Source organism: Heptranchias perlo, chromosome 31 (genome assembly GCF_035084215.1).
Source record: "Heptranchias perlo isolate sHepPer1 chromosome 31, sHepPer1.hap1, whole genome shotgun sequence".
Taxonomy (NCBI): Eukaryota; Metazoa; Chordata; class Chondrichthyes; order Hexanchiformes; family Hexanchidae; genus Heptranchias; species Heptranchias perlo.
The window spans coordinates 18,866,122-18,888,744 of NC_090355.1; the positions used below are offsets into that span (position 1 = coordinate 18,866,122).

At 42.7% G+C, this 22,623-nt stretch overlaps 1 long non-coding RNA gene across 2 annotated transcripts in view; it reads right to left on the minus strand.

Moving 5' to 3' along the window:
• LOC137300547 (uncharacterized) overlaps positions 1 to 22,623 on the minus strand; it is a 55,729-nt gene that overhangs the window by 19,186 nt on the left and 13,920 nt on the right. The window contains exon 4 of one of the 2 annotated variants that reach the window (XR_010958127.1): positions 16,731 to 17,174. The exons of the other annotated variant lie outside the window; for it this stretch is intronic. This is a non-coding gene — a long non-coding RNA (uncharacterized lncRNA). Of the gene's footprint in view, positions 1 to 16,730; positions 17,175 to 22,623 lie in introns of those variants that run through there. 2 annotated transcript variants of the gene reach the window in all.

Here is a 22,623-nt window from a genome sequence, read left to right on the forward strand (position 1 = left end):
TCACATATATCTTTATAATACACTCTAATGGAGTACATTACAGGGAAAGGGAATACGGTGAAACCTGTAAATTACGGACACTTTGGGGATTGGCATCAGCTGTCCTTTTTTTGCCGGTGTCATTATTTTCAAAATGGTCATTGTATGTACTGTTTTTAAAAAAAAAATCAGTAGAATGGGAAGATCTTTACGCAGCATCCATGGAGGCAGATCCCTGGGATAAAGCCATGCAAGCATTCAATCCCAGAGATAGAGGTTTCTCTGCCGCTACAGAAGCTGGGTAAAGAGTTTCCCATTCCACAAAAGCCATTTCTTTCACAAAACCTGCTGCTGCCTCTCATTGATCTGTACGTCCTTTGTTTTAAGTTGTAAAAGGGCTTGATGCGTTGAACGCTGTCTGTATTTTGCAATTTGCGAGTGTCCGTAGTTTCAGAATGCCTCTTGTACGTTTTATCATGCGTCTCTCAATAGGTGTCCGTTTTTTGGGAGTGTCTGTTTTAAACAGGTTTCACTGTATATGGATAAATATGTGAATATGATATGGGGGAGTTTTCTCATTGAGAATTTTTCATGATTTAAGTTACTCTCCAAAAAGAAGGCAGGAAATATACCTGCAGCTACAGTTAGATATGCTGCTCCATGATAATCAGACATAATTATAATCAGTAAATTGGCACCATGCTTTCATCTAGCTTTGCAACTCAGACAGGAGATCTGAATCAGAACTCAGTAAAAGAAATGAATAGGAAGACAGACATAACAGAAAATAGTGATGGAAATAGCAATTAGAAAAAAAATGTATATGAACTAAGTGACAATCCAGTAGTGTGTGCTATATACAAAACTTTTGATGTATTAGCAGATCTCTGGTAATGTTGCTCTGGTGAGTCAGATTATGTTTAATAACAGTAGTGGTATTGAAAGTTATAATTTGTTCTTCAATGAGCTTTTATCGAAGTGTGGTCTTTAAAAGGAGAAGTTTAATCAAAGAAGGAAGAACAATGTAAAGTTCCTCCTCATGGTTCTTTATATAGCTTTTAAAACGGAGTTTTCTCTTGCAGTCTGGATATCCTGTATAATGACTTTGCAGCCTTATGACTGTCACTTTATTGGGCTGAGGGGGGTGGGATGTGAGGGTTGAGGGGAAGAAACAGGAAGGACGTTCCAATATTACTGGAATGCAAATAAATGTGTTCATGAAGAAATTGAAATTAGGCAATCTTTTGATGTTTACATAAAACAAACCATTTGATAATTGGCTCCAACCAAAGAATATCAGCCACAAAACAAAAACATTAGAGATTTTTATAATGCAGCTGGATGCTAGAATCTGAGAGCTATGGTACTGGAGGGGCAAACTTTGAAGGGCTGGTAGCCTTGACTTACGTTTCTAAGTCATGACATTTTTATCTTTGTGCATAAGACAAAGTACAATTAATTTGTCATCCATATTTCAGACCAAAGAATCCATTCTTCAGTAGGTTATTCACTCCAAACAAATCAACCCCTCCTAGATTATCCATGTATTATGAGGCCCTCTCTAAATACCCTGCAGAAATGTATATTAAACACTTCATTTTATCTTTCCCTAATCATACATTATCTTCTGGCACACAACAGCCTGCAAGCAGTTACCCTTCCACTCAAATACCAGTCACTTAATAATCTCATCACTTTTATGCTGTCCAATTCAACTTACACTTTACCTAAAATGATTAGAAAAATTCTGTTGTTTATACATCATATAGTAAATTGTACAATGAACGCTACGTACTGTCTAGTCTTTACGTGCCAAGTTGACTCTCAACTGTTTGTTTTACTTTTTGCTCTTCCTTCTATAACTGCTGTAAACACCTGTTAATATTAATTTTGTTTATACCAGCAATATACAATACAAGATTTGTGTTGAAAAGGTCACCAATGTACTTTACAATAAGAATTCTGCTTTAATTAATCTAAACAGTGGAGTAACCATCTGTCCCTCAATACCATCAAAGCCTTACTGATTACCTAACTCCAACTCTTTGTTATAGGTCTAGTTTTTTTTCTTGTATATAAAAATTCTCCAATTCTCATCAAGATCAACTTTTACCACAATTTAAAATTTTAGGAAATTTAAGCTTGGAGAAGCTTACTCCCTTTCTTACCAGCCTGGCCTCATCCAAACTGTGCGGAAAGATGATTTTGAGCAACAGCTGGCGTCACTGCAAGGCTGAGAGGTACGTGGATAGCACATTTCTGGAGGTGGTCACCCCTCAGCTTAAGAGAGGGACTGGGTGACCGCCAGACAGACAAGGAGGACCAGGCAGGTAGTGCAGGAGTCCCCGGAGGGCATCTCACTCTCTAACCAGTATTCAGTTCTGAATACTGGTGGGGGAGAGGGTACCTTTGGGCAGTGCAGCCAGAGCCAAGACCATAGCACCATGGGTGGCTCGGCTGTACAGGAAGGGAGGAGAAAGGTCAGGAAAGCAATAGTGATAGTGGATTCTATTCTTAGGGGAACAGACAGGCATTTCTGCGGCCGCAGACATGATTCCAGGATGGTATGTTGCTTCCCTGGTGCCAGTATCAATGATATCACTGAGCAGCTGCAGAACATTCTGGAGGGGGAGGGTGAACAGCTGGAGGTTGTGGTCCATATTGGTACCAACGACAGGTAGAAAGAGGGATGAGTTCCTGCAGGCAGATTTTAAGGAGTTAGGAAAGAGATTAACAAGCAGGACCTCAAAGGTAGTAATCTCCAGATTACTCCCGGTGCCACCCTCTAGCGAATATAGAAATAGGAGGATAGAACAAATGAATGCGTTTCAGGAGGGAGGGCTTTAGATTCCTGGGGCATTGGGACCAGTTCTGGGGGAGGTGGGACCTGTACAGGCCAGATGGGTTGCACCTCAACGGAGCTGGGACCAACGTCCTCGCGGGGAGGTTTGCTAGAGATGTTGGGGGGGGTGGGGATAAACTAATTTGGCTGGGGATGGGCACCAGGATGTATCATTGGAAAGGAGAAACAAGGTGCACAAGGGATTGGGAGAGAAAGATAGCACTGGAATAAGAAATAGTACGGTATTAGATGGGATCAGACTGAGAGAGTACAAGAAAGTCTAAAGTTGGTTTACAGTGCATGTGTGTAAATGCACAAAGGTTAGTGAGCTGCAGGTGCAAATAACCACATGGGACTATGATGTTGTGGCGATAACAGAGACCTGGCTCAAAAAGGGCAGGATTGGGTACTAAATATTCCTGGATACAAGGTGTTCAGGAAAGAAAGGAGGGGGGTGATGGTTGCAGTTTTGATTAAGGATAATATTTCAGTTCTAAAGGGAGGATGTCCTGGAGGGGTCAAGGACAGAATCTATTTGGTTAGAGTTAAGAAACAATAGAGGTGCCATTACATTACTGGGCCACCAACTAGTGGAAAAGATATAGAGAAGCAAATTTGCAGGGAATGTACCTACACTGTACCCATCTCCTCCTTAATGGCCGCCCATTGTTCAATTACAGTTTTGCCTGCCAATCTTTGATTCCAATTTAACTGGGCCAGATCTGTTCTCACCCCACTGAAATTGGCCCCCCTCCAATTGCAGGGAAGAGAGGTGTAAAAGCCATAGAGTAGTGATAATGGGGGACTTCAAATATCCTAATATAGACTGGGATAGTAATAATATAAGGGACAAAGAGGGGAAAGAATTTTTAAAGTGTGTTCAGGAGAACTTCCTTGACCAGTATGTTTCCAGTCCAACGAGGAAGGAGGCATTGCTGGATTTGGTTCTGGGGAATGAGGCGGGCCAAGTGGAACAAGTGTCAGTGGGGGAACATTTAGGGAACAGCGATCATAGTATCATAAGGTTTAGAATAGCTAAGGAAAAAGACACTGACCACTCTCAAGTCAAAATACCCAATTGGAGGAGGGCCAATTTCAGTGGGGTGAGAACAGATCTGGCCCGGTTAAATTGGAATCAAAGATTGGCAGGCAAAACTGTAATTAAACAATAGGCGGCCATTAAGGAGGAGATGGTTTGGGTACAGTCTAGGTACATTCCCACAACGGAGAAAGGTAGGGCAACCAAAGCCAGAGCTCCCTGGATGACACAAGAGATAAAGAGTAAGAGGAAGCAGAAAAAGGGGCTTATGACAGATGTCAAGTTGATAACATAAGTGACAACCAGGCTGAATATAGAAATTCCAGAGGGGAAATGAAAAACTAAATAAGAGGGGCAAAAAGAGAGTATGATCACAGACTGGCGGCCAACGTAATAGGGAATGCGAAAGTCTTCTATTAGCATGCAAACAGCAAATGGGTAGTAAGAGGAAGGATGGGGCCGGTTAGGGACCAAAAAGGAGATCTACTCATGTAGGCAGAGGGCATAGCTGAGGTACTAAATGAGTTCTTTGCATCTGTCTTTACCAAGGAAGATGCTGCTACCAGAGTCTCAGTAAAGGAAGATGTAGTTGAGAAACTGGATGGGCTAAAAATTGATAAAAAGGAGGTACTAGAAAGACTACCTGTACTTAAAAGTAGATAAGTCACCTGGTCCGGATGGGATGCATCCTAGGTTGCTGAGGGAAGTAAGGGTGGAAATTGCGGAGGTACTGGCCGTAATCTTCCAAACATCCTTAAATACAGGGGGGTGCCAGAGGACTAGAGAATTGTAAATGTTACACCCTTGTTCAAGGTGCAAGGATAAACCCAGCAACTATAGCCCAGTCAGTGTAACCTTGGTGGTGGAGAAACTTTTAGAAATGATAATCCGGGACAGAATTAGCAGTCACTTGGACAAGTGTGGATTGATTAGGGAAAACCAGTACAGATTTGTTAAAGCAAATCGTGTTTAACTAACTTGTTGGAGTTTTTTGATGAGGTAACAGAGAGGGTAGATGAGGGCAATGCAGTTGATGTTGTGTATATAGACTTTCAAAAGGCTTTTGATAACGTGCTGCATAATAGGCTTGTCATCGTGATTGAAGCCCATAGAATAAAAGGGGCAGTAGCATCATGGATTCAGAATTTTCTCTAACAGGAAACAGAGAGTAGTGGTGAACGGTTGATTTTCAGATTGGAGGGAGGTATATAGTGGTGTTCCCCAGGGGTCTGTACTAGAACCACTGCTTTTCTTGATATATATTAATGACTTGGACTTGGGTGTACAGGGCACAATTTCCAAATTTGCAGATGACACAAAACTTGGAAGTGAAGTAAACAGTGAGGATGATAGTAATAGACTTCAAGAGGATGTAGACAAGCCGGTGGCATGTGTGGACACGTGGCAGATGAAATTTAACGCAGAACATAGATTTAAGGTGATTGGCAAAAGAACCAAAGGTAACATGAGGAAAAACTTTTTTTACACAGCGAGTGGTTAGGATCTGGAATGCATTGCCAGAGGGAGTGGTAGAGGCAGATTCAATCATGGCCTTCAAAAGGGAACTGGATAAGTACTTGAAAGGAAAATTTGCAGGGCTACGGGGATAGGGCAGGGGAGTGGGAGTAGCTGTATTGCTCTTGCATAAAGCCGGCATAGACTCGATGGGCTGAATGGCCTCCTTCCGTGCTGTGACCTTTCCATGATTCTAAGGTTTTCTGATGCACCTCGACGGATGAACCTCGTGCAATTCTTACAACAGCCTGCCTTTTGATTGCAAGCAAGCCTGTTTGACCCAAAGGCAAGAACCTGGCAAGGAATTTGGGATAGCCAATAGGTGATGTAAAAATAGGTCACGCATGCTCTTACCAGTTACACAGAATCATAGAAAGATACAGCACATCGCGCCTGTGCTGGCTCTTTAGAAGAGCTCTCCAATTAGTCCCACACCCCTGCTCTTTCCCCATAGCCCTGCAAATTTTTCCCCTTCAAGTATTTATCCAATTCCCTTTTGAAAATTGCTATTGAATCTGTTTCCACCGCCCTTTCAGGCAGTGCACTCCAGATCATCATAACTCACTGCCTTAAAAAAATTCCCTCTGGTTCTTTTGCCAATTACCTTTTCAATCTATGTCCTCTGGTTATCGACTCTTCTGCCACTGGAAACGTTTTTCCTTATTTACTCTATCAAAACTGAACAGTTCAAGATAGAGGTGATCTTGAACACCTCTATCGAATCTCCTCTTAACCTTCTCTGCTCTAAGGTGAACAACCCCAGCTTCTCCAGACTCTTCACGTAACTGAAGTCCCTCATCCCTGGTGCCATTCTAATAAATCTCTTCTGCACCCTCTCTAAGGCCTTGACATCCTTCCAAAAGTGTGGTGTCCAGAATTGGGCACAATACTCCAGCTGGGGCCTAACCGATGTTTTATAAAGGTTTAGCATAACTTCCTTACTTTTGTACTCTGTCTATATTTATAAAGCCAAGGATCTTGTATGCTTTTTTAACAGCCTTCTCAACTTGTCCTGCCACCTTCAAAAATTTGTGTATGTTCACCCCCAGGTCTCTCTGTTCCTGCACCCCTTTTAAAATTGTGCTATTTATCTTATATTGCCTCTCCTCATTCTTTCTACCAAAATGTATCACTTCACACTTCTCTGCGTTAAATCTCAACTGCCATGTGTCTACCCATTTCACCAATCTGTCTATGACCTCCTGAAATCCATTACTATCCTCATTGTTTATTACATTTCCGAGTTTCGTGTCATCTGCAAACTTTGAAATTATGCTCTGTATACCCAAGTCCAGGTCATTAATGTATATCAAAAAGAGCAGTGGTTCTAATACCGACCCACCAGGATTACAGGGGAACACCACTGTATACCTCCCTCTGGTCTGAAAAACAATCGTTCACCACTTCTCTCTGCTTTCTGTCCCTAATCAATTTTGTATCCTTGCTGCCACTGTCCCTTTAATCCTACAGGCTTCAACTTTGCTAACAAGTCTATTATGTGGTGCTTTTATCAAATGCCTTTTCAAAGTCCATATACACAACATCAACCGCACTACCCTCATCAGCCCTCTCCGTTACTTCAAAGAACTCAATTAAGTTAGTCAAACACAAATTTGCCTTTTAACAAATCCGTGCTGGCCTTCATTTATTAACCCATACTTTTCCAAGTGCCAATGAATTTTGTCCCGGATTATTGTCTCTAAAAGTTTCCCCGCCACAGACGTTAAACTGACTGGCCTGTAGTTGCTTGGTTTAGCCCTCCCCCTTTTTCTGGACAGGGGTGTAGCATTTGCAATCCTTCAGTCAATCTGGCAGCACTCCCAAAGCTAAGGAGGATTGTAAGATTGTGGCCAGAGTTTCTGCAATTTCCACCCGTACTTCCCTCAGCAACCTAGGATGCATCCCACCTGGAGCAGATGACTTTTCTACTTTGAGTTCTGCCAACCTTATGAGTATCTCCTCTTTATCTATTTTTAATCTTACCCGATTTTTCACTCAAAGGGTGGTGAGTGTCTGGAACGAGCTGCCAGAGGCAGTAGTAGAGGCGGGTACAATTTTGTCTTTTAAAAAGCATTTGGACAGTTACATGGGGAAGATGGGTATCGAGGGATATGGGCCAAGTGCAGGCAATTGGGACTAGCTTAGTGGTATAAACTGGGCGACATGGACATGTTGGGCCGAAGGGCCTGTTTCCATGTTGTAACTTCTATGATTCTATGATATCTCTACTACCTCCTCCTTTATTATGACATTGGCAGTATTCTCTTCTTTTCATGAAGAACGATGCAAAGTATTCATTTATTAGCTCAGTCATGCCCTCTGCATCCACAAGAAGATCTCCTTTTTGATCCTTAATGGACCCCACTGACTACCCTTTTACTATTTATATGTTTATGAAAGACTTTTGGGTTCCCTTTTATGTTAGCCGCTAATCTATTCTCATATTCGCTTTGCCCTTCTTATTTCCTTTTTCATTTCTCCTCTGCACTTTCTGTATTCAGTTTGTTTCTCTACTGCATTATGAACCTTACATTTGTCAAAAGCTTGTTTCTGTTTCATTTTCATCTCTATCTTTATTCAACCAGGGAGCTCTAGCTTTGGCTGCCCCTCCTTTCCCCCTCGTGAGACTGTGTCTAGTCTCTACCCGAACCATCTTTTCTTTGAAGGCTTTCCATTGCTCAATTACTGTTTTACCTGCCAATCTTTATCAATCCACCTGGGCCAGATTCCCTTTCAACTCAGTGAAATTAGCCCTCCTCCAGTTGAGTATTTTCACATTTGATTTTTCCTTGTCTTTTTCCATAACTACTTTAAACTTAATGATATTGTGATCACTGTGCCCCAAATGCTCCCCCACTGAAACATGCTCCACTTCCCCCACTTCATTCCCCAGAACTAGATCCAGCATTGTTTCCTTACTTGTTGGGCTGGAAACATACTGATCAAGAAAGTTCTCTTGTGCACATTTCAGGAATTCCTCCCCTCTTTGCCCTTTACACTGTTACTATCCCAGTCTATATTCGAATAATTGAAGTCCCCCATTATTGCTACTCTATAGTTCTTGCATCTTTCTGCAATTTGCCTGCAAATTTGCTCCTCTATCTCCTCACACTATTTGGTGGTCTATAGTATACACCCAGTAGCGTAATAGTTCTTCTATTGTTCCTTAATTCTAAATAAATAGTTTCTATCTTTGGCCCCTCAACTACATCATCCCTTTCCAGTGCTGTAATAATCTCTTTAATCAATACTGCCACCCACCCTTCCCCTCCATTTTTTTCCTTTCCTGCCTTTCCTGAATATGTTGTAGCCAGGAATATTAAGTTCCCAATCCCCCCCTTCTTTGAACCAGGTCTCTGTTATCGCCACTGTATCATAGTCCCATGTGGCTACTTGTGTCTGCAGCTCACCAACCTTATTTACCACGCTCTGTGCATTTACGCACACACACTCCAAACCCATCTTAGACTGCCTGGCATTTACTCCATCTGCTCTCCTATTTCTGAACTATGTTTTACTCTAATGGTGTTTGTCTCTCCCAGTCCTCTGTGCACCTTTTTCTCCTCTCTAATGCTTCATCCTGGTGCCCCCCCCCCGCCAAATTAGTTTAAACCCTCCCCCACCCTTAACCCGTGAGGATGTTGGTCCCAGCTCTGTTGAGGTGCAACCCGTCCATCTTGTACAAGTCCCTCCTGCTCCAGATCTGGCCCCAGTGCCCCAGGAATCTAAAGCTCTCCCTCCTGCACCATCTCTCCAGCCACTCATTGACCTGTCTTATCTTACTGTCCCTATACTCACTAGCGTGTGGCACTGGAAGTAATCCAGAGATTACTATCTTTGAGGTTCTGCTTTATAACTTCCTCCCTAGCTCCTGAAACTGTGACTGCAGGACCTCAACCCTTTTCCTTTGTATATTGTTGGTTCCCACATAGACCACGACTTCTGGTTGTTCCCCTTTCTCCCCTCCCCCCTCAAAATGTTCTGCACCCTCTCCAACCCTTCGAGTAATTAAGCAATTACTTTTCATTGAAATAACTTGATAGTGGGTTCAGCTGTGACTCCCTCATGTTTTACAAGGAACCAAAGTACTCCTCCCATGGCTGGACCTTTTTTTTTCTACATTAGACCTTTTAGATATTCCCTGCAACAAAGCAGATCAAACAGCCTGAATCAGTTTGAAATTACTCTGTGATCTATCTGCCTTTATCTATTGTAACTTTGGTTACCATATTGTAAATGTATACCCTTGCTGATAAGCTTGAGAATTGTAGTTCTATTTGTAACCTGTACAAATGGAGATTTGCTGAGAACCCTGCTAAGCAATGACAAACTCAGCCAGTTCAGGTTTCTGGAAAGAATTTAGATTCCCACTAAACCTACCAACCTAAGAATTATGTTGAATGCCATTCTTCCTACTGTAAGCATTCTGTGGTTTGTGATATTGTGCAGTATGTCCCCTCTCATGATATGGCAGTCTAAGGCCGCTCATGGAAAATCATAAATCAGGAGATCCTTCATGCAAATTAAATCAATCCTGTATAAAGAATGAAGGGAGAAGTACTTGATTTAAAAAAAAAATACTTCTCTCATAGCCAGCTTCCTCAAAATTGCTGTGCCTCACAAAGACTCAGAGTTCAATTCTATTATTAATCAGTTTATTAAACATTTATAAACCTGTATTGAGAATATAACTTTAGTTTTCCAACACAATAAACAAAGTCTGACTCCATACATACTCAACATGTAGCGATAAAGTGGAAATATAAATGGATTGTTTCACATACTCTAATATTAATTGATTTGTGGTATTGCTGCTGGACAAAAATATTAAATAATTTCAAATATTCAACAGAATATATTAATCTTTTATCCCTTTATCTGTATTTTCTTTGCTATTCATTTTTTTAAAAATTCTTCTGTAATATTCAGCTTGCAATCCTCAGTTTACATCTGTACCCAATATAATTATCTTTCTTTTGAGTTTTCTTTCACAGGTAGCTCCAGCCTGGAGCATAATTTTTGATGCTTACTGTAGTACTTCAACAGTATAAGACACAACAGTGGTTTGCTTATCATTGTAATATAGCAATGTTACTGAAGCAATAGATCACATAACAAGAGTTTAAAAATATTACACGTATCACTGATACTGAGAGATGCAGGCCTTGCATATAAAACTTGCATATAATGTTTACCTACCACTTTATAAAAATTGTTAGATGCCCAAGATGCAAATAATTTTATTCATCTTCCCTTCCCAAAGCATTTTATTCTCAGTAATTAACTTTAAAAAATATAGTCAATGCCCTGTGGCATTGCACATGGGGAACCGAGGCCAAAAATAGTCTTCAGCTGAAGTGCGGTTAGAGGGCATGGGTATTTGGACTAGAGTGTACAGATGTAATTCAGTCCTCGTTTCAAAACCATACATTCTGTCATTATTATACAACACTTTGACTTTTTAAATTATGACTAGTCAATGTCCTGTGGGGTTGGAGACAAGACCAAGTCTTTGGATGAAGTGGGAATAGTGGCTGGGGGATAATTGGACCTGGAATGTAGACATAATCCAGTCCCTATTTGAAAGACATATTTTCTTATTTTTATACTATACTTTAATTTTATATTACTATTTAGAGATTGAAAAATATATGTCCATTTGGGAAGTAAAAAAAAAGTGGAGTTGGTTCGAAAGCAAAATTCTGCAGCTGCTGGAAATCTGAAATAAAATCAGAAAATGGTGGAAACACTCAGCAGAGAGAGAAACATTTTAAAAATTTCAAAATATACTTTATTTCATTGAGCTGTGTGTATCCTTAAATTCTACATAAATATCACAATTCAAAACCAGTACAATTCAAACCAAAACACTACAGATCGTACACAAAGCAATCTCCTTATTACAATTCAAACCCAATGGGCGCTAAATTGGGCCGTGTTGCCGCTGTTGTTTCAGCGCTACGTGGCCTCTCCGACATCCAAGATGGAGTTAGCGCAGGCGCAGATAACGAATGCTGGAATCATGTAGTGAGAAAATGGCTTCGATCAGTGTGCAACGCTGATTTAAAGTGATATGTCCCAAAATGGTGTCTAACGCTCAACTCAACGAATAGTCTTAACCCCGACCATCTGAATGTGTCTTCGAGTGCCTGGAGGACCCGCCCACTAGCGCTATTTAAAGGGACCATGCAGGATTTACAGGTTAGTGGCTGGGTTATTGCTTCTGGCTGCCGAGATATTTGTAATTGTTTTTTGAGGTCTCCTACACTTGAATACTAGGACTAGGGGACGTAGCCGAACATTTAGAGCCAGGACGTGCGGGAGTGAAGTTAGAAAATGCTTCTACACGCAAAGGGTGGGAAACGTTTGGAATGCTCTTCTGCAGACGGCAGTTGATGCTAGATCACTCGTGAATGTTAAATCTGAGATTGATAGATTTCTGTGAACCATGGGTATTAAGGGATACGGGGCTAATGCGAATATATGGAGTTAGATCACGTGTCTACCATGATCTCACTGAATGGCGGAACAGACTCGAGGAGCTAAATGCCACTGCCACTTGCTGCCTTTTGATATGCGCCACCTTCTCCTGCAAGAAAGCGGGACGTGTGTCTGGGTGATGTGCCTGTCATGGTTGAATAGCTGCCAGTGTGTGTGGCCTGTGAGTTGTGGGTGTGTGGCTTGAAACAGTGGTAATGTGTCAGGGTGAGAGGAAACATCTGGTTGGAAGAGTTGAGTATTGATAGAAAGAGTTTGTTGGTATGTGGGTGATGGGGGGTGTAGTGCGTAGTGCAGTTGGTAGGAGACACCACTTGACAGTTGACCTCACTCACCTTGACCACTCATATCAAAGCATTGAACTTCTTCCTGCACTGAATCCATGTTCATGATGCTGTGCACCTGGCATTGACTTCATCCCCCGCTGCCTCCCTCTGCCTTTTGGATATATGTCTGTAGAGTCTCTTGCCCCCCCCCCACCCTCTACAGATATAGGATGTCCCTCCTTTTGTCCACCTCTTGCACCAAGGTCTCTAGTGCATCAGCAGAGAATCTTGGTGCATGCACTCTGGCAGGCCTGGTACCAACTCAGATCAGCAGATTGGTGAGTTCTGGCGTGCAGATTGGAGGATGTGGGATTTAGTAGTGCGCAACCTTTATTCAATGTTTCAACATAACTCATCAGTGTGTAAACATAGGGATGGGACCTGCATCTGCGTTTTACGTGTGCGATGTTTGATCTCTGTTCAGACTCCATGCAGACAGTGGACTGTTATTTTCATCAAATAACAAGTACCAGCTTTAAGAGATTTCTAAGAAACATCCTCCCTTTAAGAGATTGAGCTCCCTCTGGTGGTGGAAAGTGCAAATTGCATTGATTCCACGTGCAAGGCCTGGAATGGAACGCCGATTGCAGGTAAGTCCTGGGATCGGCTGAAACTTGAGTCCTGCCTGCACAGGGGCCATTGGGCATGGGGTAATAGCACATCACGCTACCTACACCCAAAAACAGCCCCTATCCAATTTTTTTTCCCCCAGTATTTCTTATGACTCATGGTGTGCAATATAAGTGGGGGGTAGCCTTACATGGTGGCCTTTCCCCATAGAGCCTTTGCGAAGGTCACACCTCACCTCAGTGCCTCCCGCAGCACGTACTCCTGAACCTTGGAGTGTGCCAGTCGGCAACACTCGGCGGTGGACGACCCCTTCAGCTGGAAGACCTGCAGGTTTCAGGCAAACCAAAGGGCCCCCCTTCACCAAGTTGATGGTCTTCCAGCTGCAGGTGATATCTGTCTCGGTGTGCGTCCCAGGGAACAGCCCGTAGAGCACAGTGTCATGTGTTACTGAACTGTTTGAGATGAACCGGAACAGATACCAACGCATCTCCCTCCACACCCTTTGTGCAAAGGGGCAGCCCATCAGGAGGTGGAAGATATCTCCTCTCCACCACAGCCTCGAGGGCAGCTCGCAGTGGTGCTGAGGTTCCGTGCATGTTGGAAGGACCGCACTAGGAGGGCCTTTCTCACCACCATCCAGGCTGCATCTTGGTGCCTGTTGGTCAGTTCTGGCAACGAGAAATTCTGCCAAATGGCATCGACAGTCAGGGAAGAAACCGATTGAGTCCACCTCTCCATTCCTTGCAGGACTCTGAGAACGTTCTGTGTCGACCACTGTCTGATGGTCTTCTGGTCGAAGGTGTTCCTACTCAGGAACTTCTCCACCTCGGACATGTGGGGCAGGACGGGACGTCCTGCGTCTGCTCGGCCAGCGTGGCCAGACCCAGCCTTCTCATGTTCTCATGTGGGCGTGTAGAAACCCAGCACATAGTGATACTTGGGGGTGTTTCCATACTGGGACTCCACGCACATCCTGAGGTAGCCACACACAAAGGCGGCCATCAGGATCAGAGTGATATTGAGGATGCTTTTCCCCCCTTTGCCTGGGGGTTGTACATGATGGCCCTGCGGACGCGTTCTACCATGGACCGCCAGACAAAGTGGAAGATAGCTCAGGTGATCGTGATGGTGGAGTTGTGGGGAATGGGCCAGACCCTGGCTATGTAGAGCAACACCGCGAATACCTCACACCTTATCACCAGGTTCCTGCCGGTTATGGAGAGGGATCGCTCCACCCACATACTAAGCTTTTGTTTGGCCTTGGCGATCCGGTCCTCCCAGTTCTTTGTGCAGGCCAGGGGCCCCCCCGAACCAGATCCCCAGCACCTTCAGGTAGTCAGACCTGAAAAGGGGACAAGGGACCGGGCCTCCTACCCGCCAAAGAACATGGCCTCGCTTTTATTTCAGTTCACTCTGGCCCCCGAGGCCAGCTTGAAATGGTCGCAGATGCCCATCAGTGTGTGGACCGACTGCTGGTCGGAGCAGAAGACAGTGACGTCGTCCATATACAGGGAGGCCTTAACCTGAGAGCCTCCAATGACCTTGGATGAGCTGACAAAGGCCATCCAGTCCTTCGCGAAGAGTAGAACTCCTGGAAGCGATGGCTTACCGGCCGAGTTGTACTCAGCTCTGTGGGACTGGATAGGCCCAGACCAACTGGAAGACTTCCTCTAAGACTTCGGTGATAGAGGATAGGAAGAACTGGGAGGCCGTGCTGTCTGTGGGCTTCGCGTTGCACAACTCGGCATAAAAGGATTTGCTGAGCCTCAGTACATCGGCCTGCAAGGACGTCAGTGAGCCATCTTCCTCTTTCAGGTTGCTGATCACAGAGGTCTCTCTGTACAGCTTCTGGAAGAAGCACGAGCACGTCTCGCTCTGCTCCACAGAGCAGACTCTGGACCACAAGATGATCTTTGAGGCCTCGGAGGATAAGAGCGAGGCTTGCTGGCCCTTCACCTCTTGGAGTTCCTCCCCGACATCGACCCCCATCGACTGCAGCATTTCTGGAGTTGTGACACTTCCCTCTGTCTCTCTCTCACCTTCTGAACATCTTTGAGGATGAAAAACCTCTTAATGTTGGCCTTGATCGCTTCCCACCAGTGCATTGTGGAGTCAAAGAGGGGTTTCGCAGTTCTCCAACCTGTGTAATCTCTCTTTAGTTCTTCGATGTTCTCTAGGGTTTCTGGTCAATGACCTTTCATCAGAACTGGAAGATGTTAGAGATGAATGGCTTTTAAGCAAATGCAGAGCCAGGAAAAAGAGGGGACAGAAAAGGAGCAAAAAGGAGAAGTCTGTGATAGAGTGGAGGGCAGAAGTGATTAAATGACAAAAGTGATGCTGGTGCAAGGCAAAAATGAGGTGATGATTAGACAAGTGTAGAAACAAAAGATGTGTCTAGAGGAGGTATAAATAGTTACAGTTAAATAGCAGAAGAGAAGGGAAGCATGGAAAATCTGGCAAAGAGAAGGCTTCCATGGCTAGGAATGTGGTTGACCCTAGGGGTGCGGATCAGCCCGCTGGTTGTGTACCGATAGAGAATCCCCATCTCAAGTACCAGCCCACACCACCTCCACTTCCAGTGGCTCTGGTGCAGCCATCCACCAGAGTTGGTTATTTGAGCATAGGAACTTACCTGCAGAACAGGCTGAGGAGCTGGGAGATGCAAAACTGAGGTGCTACCCCACCATCACTGGCAGGAGAGTATAATTACAATGTGAAAATTTTATGGAGTCAGTTCCCATTATAAGTGTGGACAGAGGAATTTATAATGGAAAATGTCAATCGGAATTGCATGCAGAAACAAGATTTTTAATATATTGGGCTGGATTTTGCTGTGAAAATATCGGCGAGGCTAACAGCGCTCACCATTATTTCTGTGCAAATCGATCAGCAATTTCCGGCGCCCACAAATGCGCAGTTACTGTGGAAATCTGGAAGTTGCCGAACGAGAGACACTGTTCCTCGAGATGCTTTGCGAGAGCAGCTTCTCACCGACTGGCTCCCCATTCAAATGAATGGGACAGCGTGAAGTTCCTGCACTGACACCGTACGTACAGACTAAACGCGCCAGAAAAAGTTAGGGCTTGTCCATTCTGATGTAAGTACCATTTTAATGGCGTGGTTACTTACCTCTGAAAATTAACTTTAACAAGTGTGGAGTTCTCACTCCTTCAGATTTGAATTGTTGCCGGGCATTTAAAAAAAATGTAAAGAAATTTTTATTTTAAAAAATTTTTCTTTCTGTCTCTTTTATCTCTGTCTCTTAATTCAATCTTTCTTTCTTTCCCTCTCTTTTATTTTGTTTTTTGTACCTGATTTGACATTGAATTTACTATTCTAACTTACACTTCCTGGTTCAGTCTCTGCACTGCTTATTAACATGATTCAAACTGGTTAAGGAGATACACAGTTGCTTGCCCTTTTCACACAGGTCATGATGGATTTGCAGTACTTCCTTATAATGCAAGTGTGACAAATAAAATGTGCACTAGATGCAAGACTTTTCAATGTAGATACTAGTAGCATGTGGTATTGCTCGTGTATAGTCCAAGCCTGGACTGGACTTTGATGCTTACCATGGTCCTGCTGCAGGACACCCCATCACTGTTGATAAGGAGAATTTTACTGAAGAATTTACTGAAGAATATATCACATGACTGACTCACTAGATATGTAACATTTTAAGGAGCCAAAATTAAGATGAGAAGGGCTTTACATGGACGGCAACCAGTCAGGACGAACCAAGAAAAATTGGTCTGTAAAGCTCAATCTAATAACTTAAGACCCAGCCAAGTACTCCAAATTGAACCTCAGGCTCACTACACAGGAATAGGCCTCTTTGAGAGAAGTTAGGGATATACAACAGAATACAGGAAAATCAATGCTGAAGAATAAACATTTAAGCAGAGTTGGTGATTTTTAAAAAATTTTTAATGTTACAAATGTTGTATTTTACCTGAGAATTTTCAGCTGGGAATGAAGACTGTGGCTCAAACCAACATCACTGAATTTATGGAACAATTTGATTGGTTCAGCTTCTCCTTTCTTGGTACATTTTCTTCAGTGTTCATTCTTGATTAGTTGTGATTCATATTTTTCCATTACTTTGATAATTTTCTTTGTTTGCTTTTCATTTGCACCTTTTCTACTTAGTGAGTTCTGATTTGTTGTTGTTTGGCTTAAATGTTATATTCATAAATCCAAATGCGACACACCCATTGTCGGACAGGAAATGTGCACTATTTTTATTATGTTACTAGCAAATCTGCTGTGAATTTGCACATCGTGGCATTGCACACAGAACAAAAAAGAACTCTCTTGTAACTGTCTCTTGCCTTCTTTCCCACTCTAATTCTTTTTGGATGCTCTCTTTTTCTTTATCTTCTCTCTCATTTTCTCTGCATGGCTGTGCAAAACATTTTTTAATTGAGACAATACTATAAGGAGCATTAATGCACAGTAGGAATTGGGCAAAAATCAGAAATAAAGTTTGGAGTGTACACCATAAAGGGGTTAATTATATCTTTATACAAGACAGGGAATCTCAAGCAGCTGAGTGCAGGAAAACATAGTTTTAAACCAGGTTTCTTCTCATAGTCTACCAATTAAAGTACAGTCTTATTACTCACTGCCAACCTACTGCCCATAACTCTACAAAGAATTCTTACCCTCCTAAACTTTAAAACTGGAACGATATTGAGGAAGGAGGAGGTAATTACTGCAAACACTACTAAATACTTTGCAATATGAATTGTAAGTGGTTTCTCTGATACCTAAAAGCAGCACTGGTGCATAGTATTGGGATAGAACTTGCCATCAAAATAACAGCGAGGCTAATTTGCTGTGTAATTTATGCACAAATTACACAGCAAATTCAGGCGAGGGCAGGTGTGAGGTTAAACGAGAAAATCCGGAAGTTGCTGTACGAGATGCGCTGCTCTGGCGTTAGCTTCGCGAAAGCGGCATCTCGCCGTCTGCTTCAACATTGAAATACATCGAAAGGCGTGAAGTTGCTGTATTTGCACGGTAGATATGAACTAAACTCGCCACAGAAAGTTAGGGCTTGTCCATTTCAGTCCAAGTACCCATTTTAACGGTGCGATGAGCCTTAATTACTGCCAAACAACCTCTCTGGCACTGAAAATTAACTATTACATGTGTGGAGTCTCATTCCTTCAGATTTTAATTATTGTTGGAGAATTTTTTTTAAATTAATTTTTTAAAAAACTTTTTCTTTGTCTCTTTTTTTCTCCTCTCAATTCAATCTTTCTTGCTCTCTTATTTTGCTTTCTGTACCTGATTTGACACTGAATTCACTATTCTAACTCACACTTCCTGGTTCATCTCTGCACTGCTTATTAACATGCTTCAATCTGACTGGTTAAGGAGATACACAGTTGCTTGCCCTTTTCACACAGGTCTCAGATGCCCGTCGGGCACCATGCTTCTTGGCTCTCCAATTTAGAGAAAGTTGCTGTGCAAAAACTCATAGAAAGTCCATGGAGAGGTGGAAGTCAAACAAATGATGGGTGCTGTCCATTGGCTGCTCACAGCAACATCAGGCCCATTAAAGATATTTCTTTTCATCCTACCTCTCATGATGGATTTGCAGTACTTCCTTACAATGCAAGTGTGACAGACAAAATGTGCACTAGAATGCAAGACTTTTTGATTTAGATATCAATAGATAGCTCATGGTATTGCTCATGTATAGTCCAAGTCTGGACTGGAGTTTGACGCTTACCGTGGTCCTGCTGCAGCCTAAATATGACACCCCATCACTGTTAATAAGGAGAATTTACTGAAGAATATATCACATGACCGACTCACTAGAAATATGACCTACTTTACTGATACTGAGGGGTACAGGCCTGGCAGATAAAGTAGAGGAACTTCTACGATCCTGTACTTCAGCAAGGGAGCTACATTCAAAGGCAGCATAGATTGGCAGTGGAGCTACAACACTGTACCAACTGATTCTCCAACTTGTGCTCCCCTTGAATATGGTAACCTGATTTGTTTTCTTCAGGAAAATGACTCATAAAGTTCAACAGTTCATGCTATACCTTGAGGCGATTGAGGGAGGAATTGTTGGTAAATGCATGACTGCATTATTAATTATAAATTGCATTAACAAACCATTCCCTCTTTATAGTTAATTACATAATTTACCTCAAGAAAAGTCCAAAATTTCATGGTTAACATTGTTTTTATACAAAAATTTAGTTACCTCACAGGCTTCCTGACTTTCCTGCTGGACAATAAAGATATGGGTCTGACAAACAGGAAATCCTGGCATGTCTAATTATTTTTAAGGAGCCAAAATTAAGCTGAGAAGGGCTTGACATGGACAGCAACCAGGGAACCAAGAAAAAATGGTCTGTAAAGCTCAATCTAATTCCGTGCTGTTCATTTCACAATTCTTCAATCTAATTGGTTAAGGAGATACCCAGTTGCTTGCCCTGTTCACACAGATCACAGATAGATACGTGGAAATACGGTATCGTAGCTATTAATGAAACATGGCTTAAAAAGGGCAGGAATGGCAGCTCAACATTCCTGGTTACAGGGTTTTCAGACGAGATAGAGGGGGGGATAAAAAAGGATGGGAGGGTCGCAATATTGGTTAAAGAAACAATTACAGATGTGAGGGGGGATGATATGTTAGAAAGATCATCAAATGGGGCCATATAGCTTGAACTGAAGAACAAAAAAGGGGCAATCACGCTGCTGAGAGTGTACTATAGACCCCCAAACAGTCAGAGGGAGATAGAAGAGCAAACATGTAGGCAAATTTCTGAGCATACAAAAACAATAGGGCAGTAATAATAGGGGATTTCAATAGCCAAGGCAAAGAATATAAGAGCAGGGAGGTTATGCTCGAACTGTATGAAACACTAGTTAGGCCACAGCTTGAGTATTGTGTACAGTTCTGGTCACCACATTACCACAAGATGTGATTGCACTAGAGAGGGTACAGAGGAGATTTACGAGGATGTTGCCAGGACTGGAGAAGTTTAGCTATGAGGAAAAATTGGAAAGGCTGGGGTTGTTTTCTTTGGAACAGACGAGGCTGAGGGGAGATCTAATGGAGGTGTATAAGATTATGTGGGGCCTCGGTAGAGTGGATAGGGAGGACCTATTTCCCTTAGCAGAGAGGTCAAAAACTAGGGTGCATAGATCAAAAGCAATTGGTAGAAGGACTAGAGGGGAGTTGAGGAGAAACTTTTTCACCCAGAGGGTGGTGGGGGTCTGGAACTCACTGCCTGAAAGGGTGGTAGAAGCAGAAACCCTCATCACTTTTTAAAAAGTACATGGATATGCACTTGAAGTGCCGTAACCTACAAGGCTACAGACCAAGAGCTGGAAAGTGGGATTAGGCTGGATGGCGATTTTTTGGCCGGCACAGACAGGATGGGCCTAATGGCCTCCTTCTGTGCCGTAAATTTCTATGATTTTATGCCCTGTAGAGGGCAACATGCTATTTCCATCTCCCACTTAAAGCAACTTGCAGTGCAAAGTTTCATGAAAATTAGACGGGCAAGGGCTACAGTAAATTCTGGCCTAATGTGTTCTGTTACCTTCATAGAATCAAACCTTGAGTGACTTTAACAAATATCCTTTTTGATACTTCTAATAATTAACTACAACTGATTAAACAGATTACGGTGTCGTGTTACTCAAGGTGTGTCCACATTTAGCAGCAGCACTGTGCATGACATCAAAGGAGTATGTAGCTTTTGGAAACAACCTGAACTGCTGAATAGCTGTGTAAATTTTCTGAAGCATAAAATATGACCTTTAATACACTCTGCATTATGGTGACAACATTGGGTGAGAATAAGTTTTCAATTGGTCCTGATGAATTCTTACAAATTAGACTCGGCTACGTCATAGGTTTCAATATGTTGCAATATATTTTACCATAATTTTATCACACACTGAGTCATTAATGCAATTTAAATTTTCCTTGTCCTTTACAGTTTATTTTACATTTATAAAGTTGAGTGCCTTTTAACAAAAAAAAAATTCTATTAAGAACTCCATTTGCTTCATAATCCACTTTTGAGACTTAGGACAAAAGCTGGTCCTGCTGAATTCTTAGCTGTTTATTAGAGAAATCTTGACAGTGAGTGTTGCAATACAATTTTCCCATAAAGACTGTTGCGCAGTGTGAGTCATTGTTTTTACTGTTTGGTTAAGTTATTAATACAATCCACTTACCACTGTTTTAAACTTCTCTTGATACTGTTTAATGTCAGACCAGTTGTGGCATAACTTTGGTTCTAGGATAACGTTTTATCTACCCACTCATCTCAAACCTGTTTATGTTGGCATCCCACTTAGGTCGACAAAAAAAATAAAGCACCTCAATTTGATCTCCCCTCAGCCTCCTCTGTTCCAAAGAAAACAACCCCACCAAATGAAGCTCCATGCGTTATTACCAAAAACTTACCATTTATGTTAATGTTGACATTTTTTTGAGTCCTTATCAACATTAACTGCTTATATCACTTACTGTTTCTGTTGACGGGTATTCTCCGCTGCCCCCTACCCTAAGGCCTCTATACTTGTAAATTCTGCTCGTACCTGGCCGTGCTGGAAGACCCTGACACAGGAGCAGGTGGTAGCCAGGTTGATGCCCACCGCTGGATTGGTTTTGGAGCTCGTGGCTGTGGGAGACTTAGGGGATGCTGCAGACACACAGCAGCTTGTGCCAGGCTGGCCGCCCGCGGTGATGGAATTACTAGAAATAGGCCATTTATGCGGGGTCAAGTGGAGGCAATGAAATATAGTCAGGGTCTGCCAGGAAGACAGCTTCACAGTGGGGTCAGGGGTCCAGAATATCCCAGGCAACAACGGCAGGATATTGATATCTAATCAGAGCCACTGAAGGTCAGATTGTACTTTCTGGAAGTTGGCAGCACTGAGTGTATTTGGGACATCCTGTAACCAGCAGTAATGCACTGTTTAAAGCTGCTTATTTCCTTGGGTCATTACTTTTCATCTTAATATCTGGATTTCTGCAGCTTGAATCAGACTCTGTACCCAACAAGCTGATAGTTGCACCCTCCTCAGATTCCCACATACCCCGGTGGGATCTGTCAGGACCGCTCCTAGTAGCTTGTGTTGGGGTGTGTGTGCAGAACCATAGAAAAGATACAGCACAGAAGGGGGCCATTCGGCCCATCGTGTCCGTGCCGGCTCGAAGAACAACCAGGTGCCCATTCTAATCCCACCTTCCAGCACCCGGTCCGTAGCCCTGCAGCTTACAGCACTTTAGCTGCAGGTCCAGGTACTTTTTAAAAGAGTTTAGGGTCCCTGCCTCTACCACCAATTCAGGCAGCGAATTCCATACACCCTCCACCCTCTGGGTAAAAAAGTTTTTCCTCATGTCCCCTCTAATCCTTCCACCAATCAGCTTAAATCTAGTTCTTGAACTCTCCGCTAGTGGAAACAGGTAGTCCCTGTCTACTCTATCTGGGCCCCTCATAATTTTGTACACCTCAATCAAGTCTCCCCTCAGCCTCCTCTGCTCCAAGGAAAACAACCCCAGCCTATCCAATCTCTCCTCGTAGCTGCAATTTTCAAGCCCTGGCAACATTCTTGTAAATCTTCTCTACTGTGTGTGGGCTCTGCCTTCAAAAAAAAGTAAGCAGTTTTTAGTAAGCTTTGCTGCTCTGTGCTCCAATTGGCACCTTTCATAATATAATATTTACTGTTACTATTTGCGATAGCTGAGTATTTTCTTCTTTAAATAATGTTACTTTGATTTGTGTCTGTCACATGCACAATAGGTTTAGGGTCTAAAGCCAGCGATTCAGGATGTTGTAGTCAACTTTGTGTCAATTCAA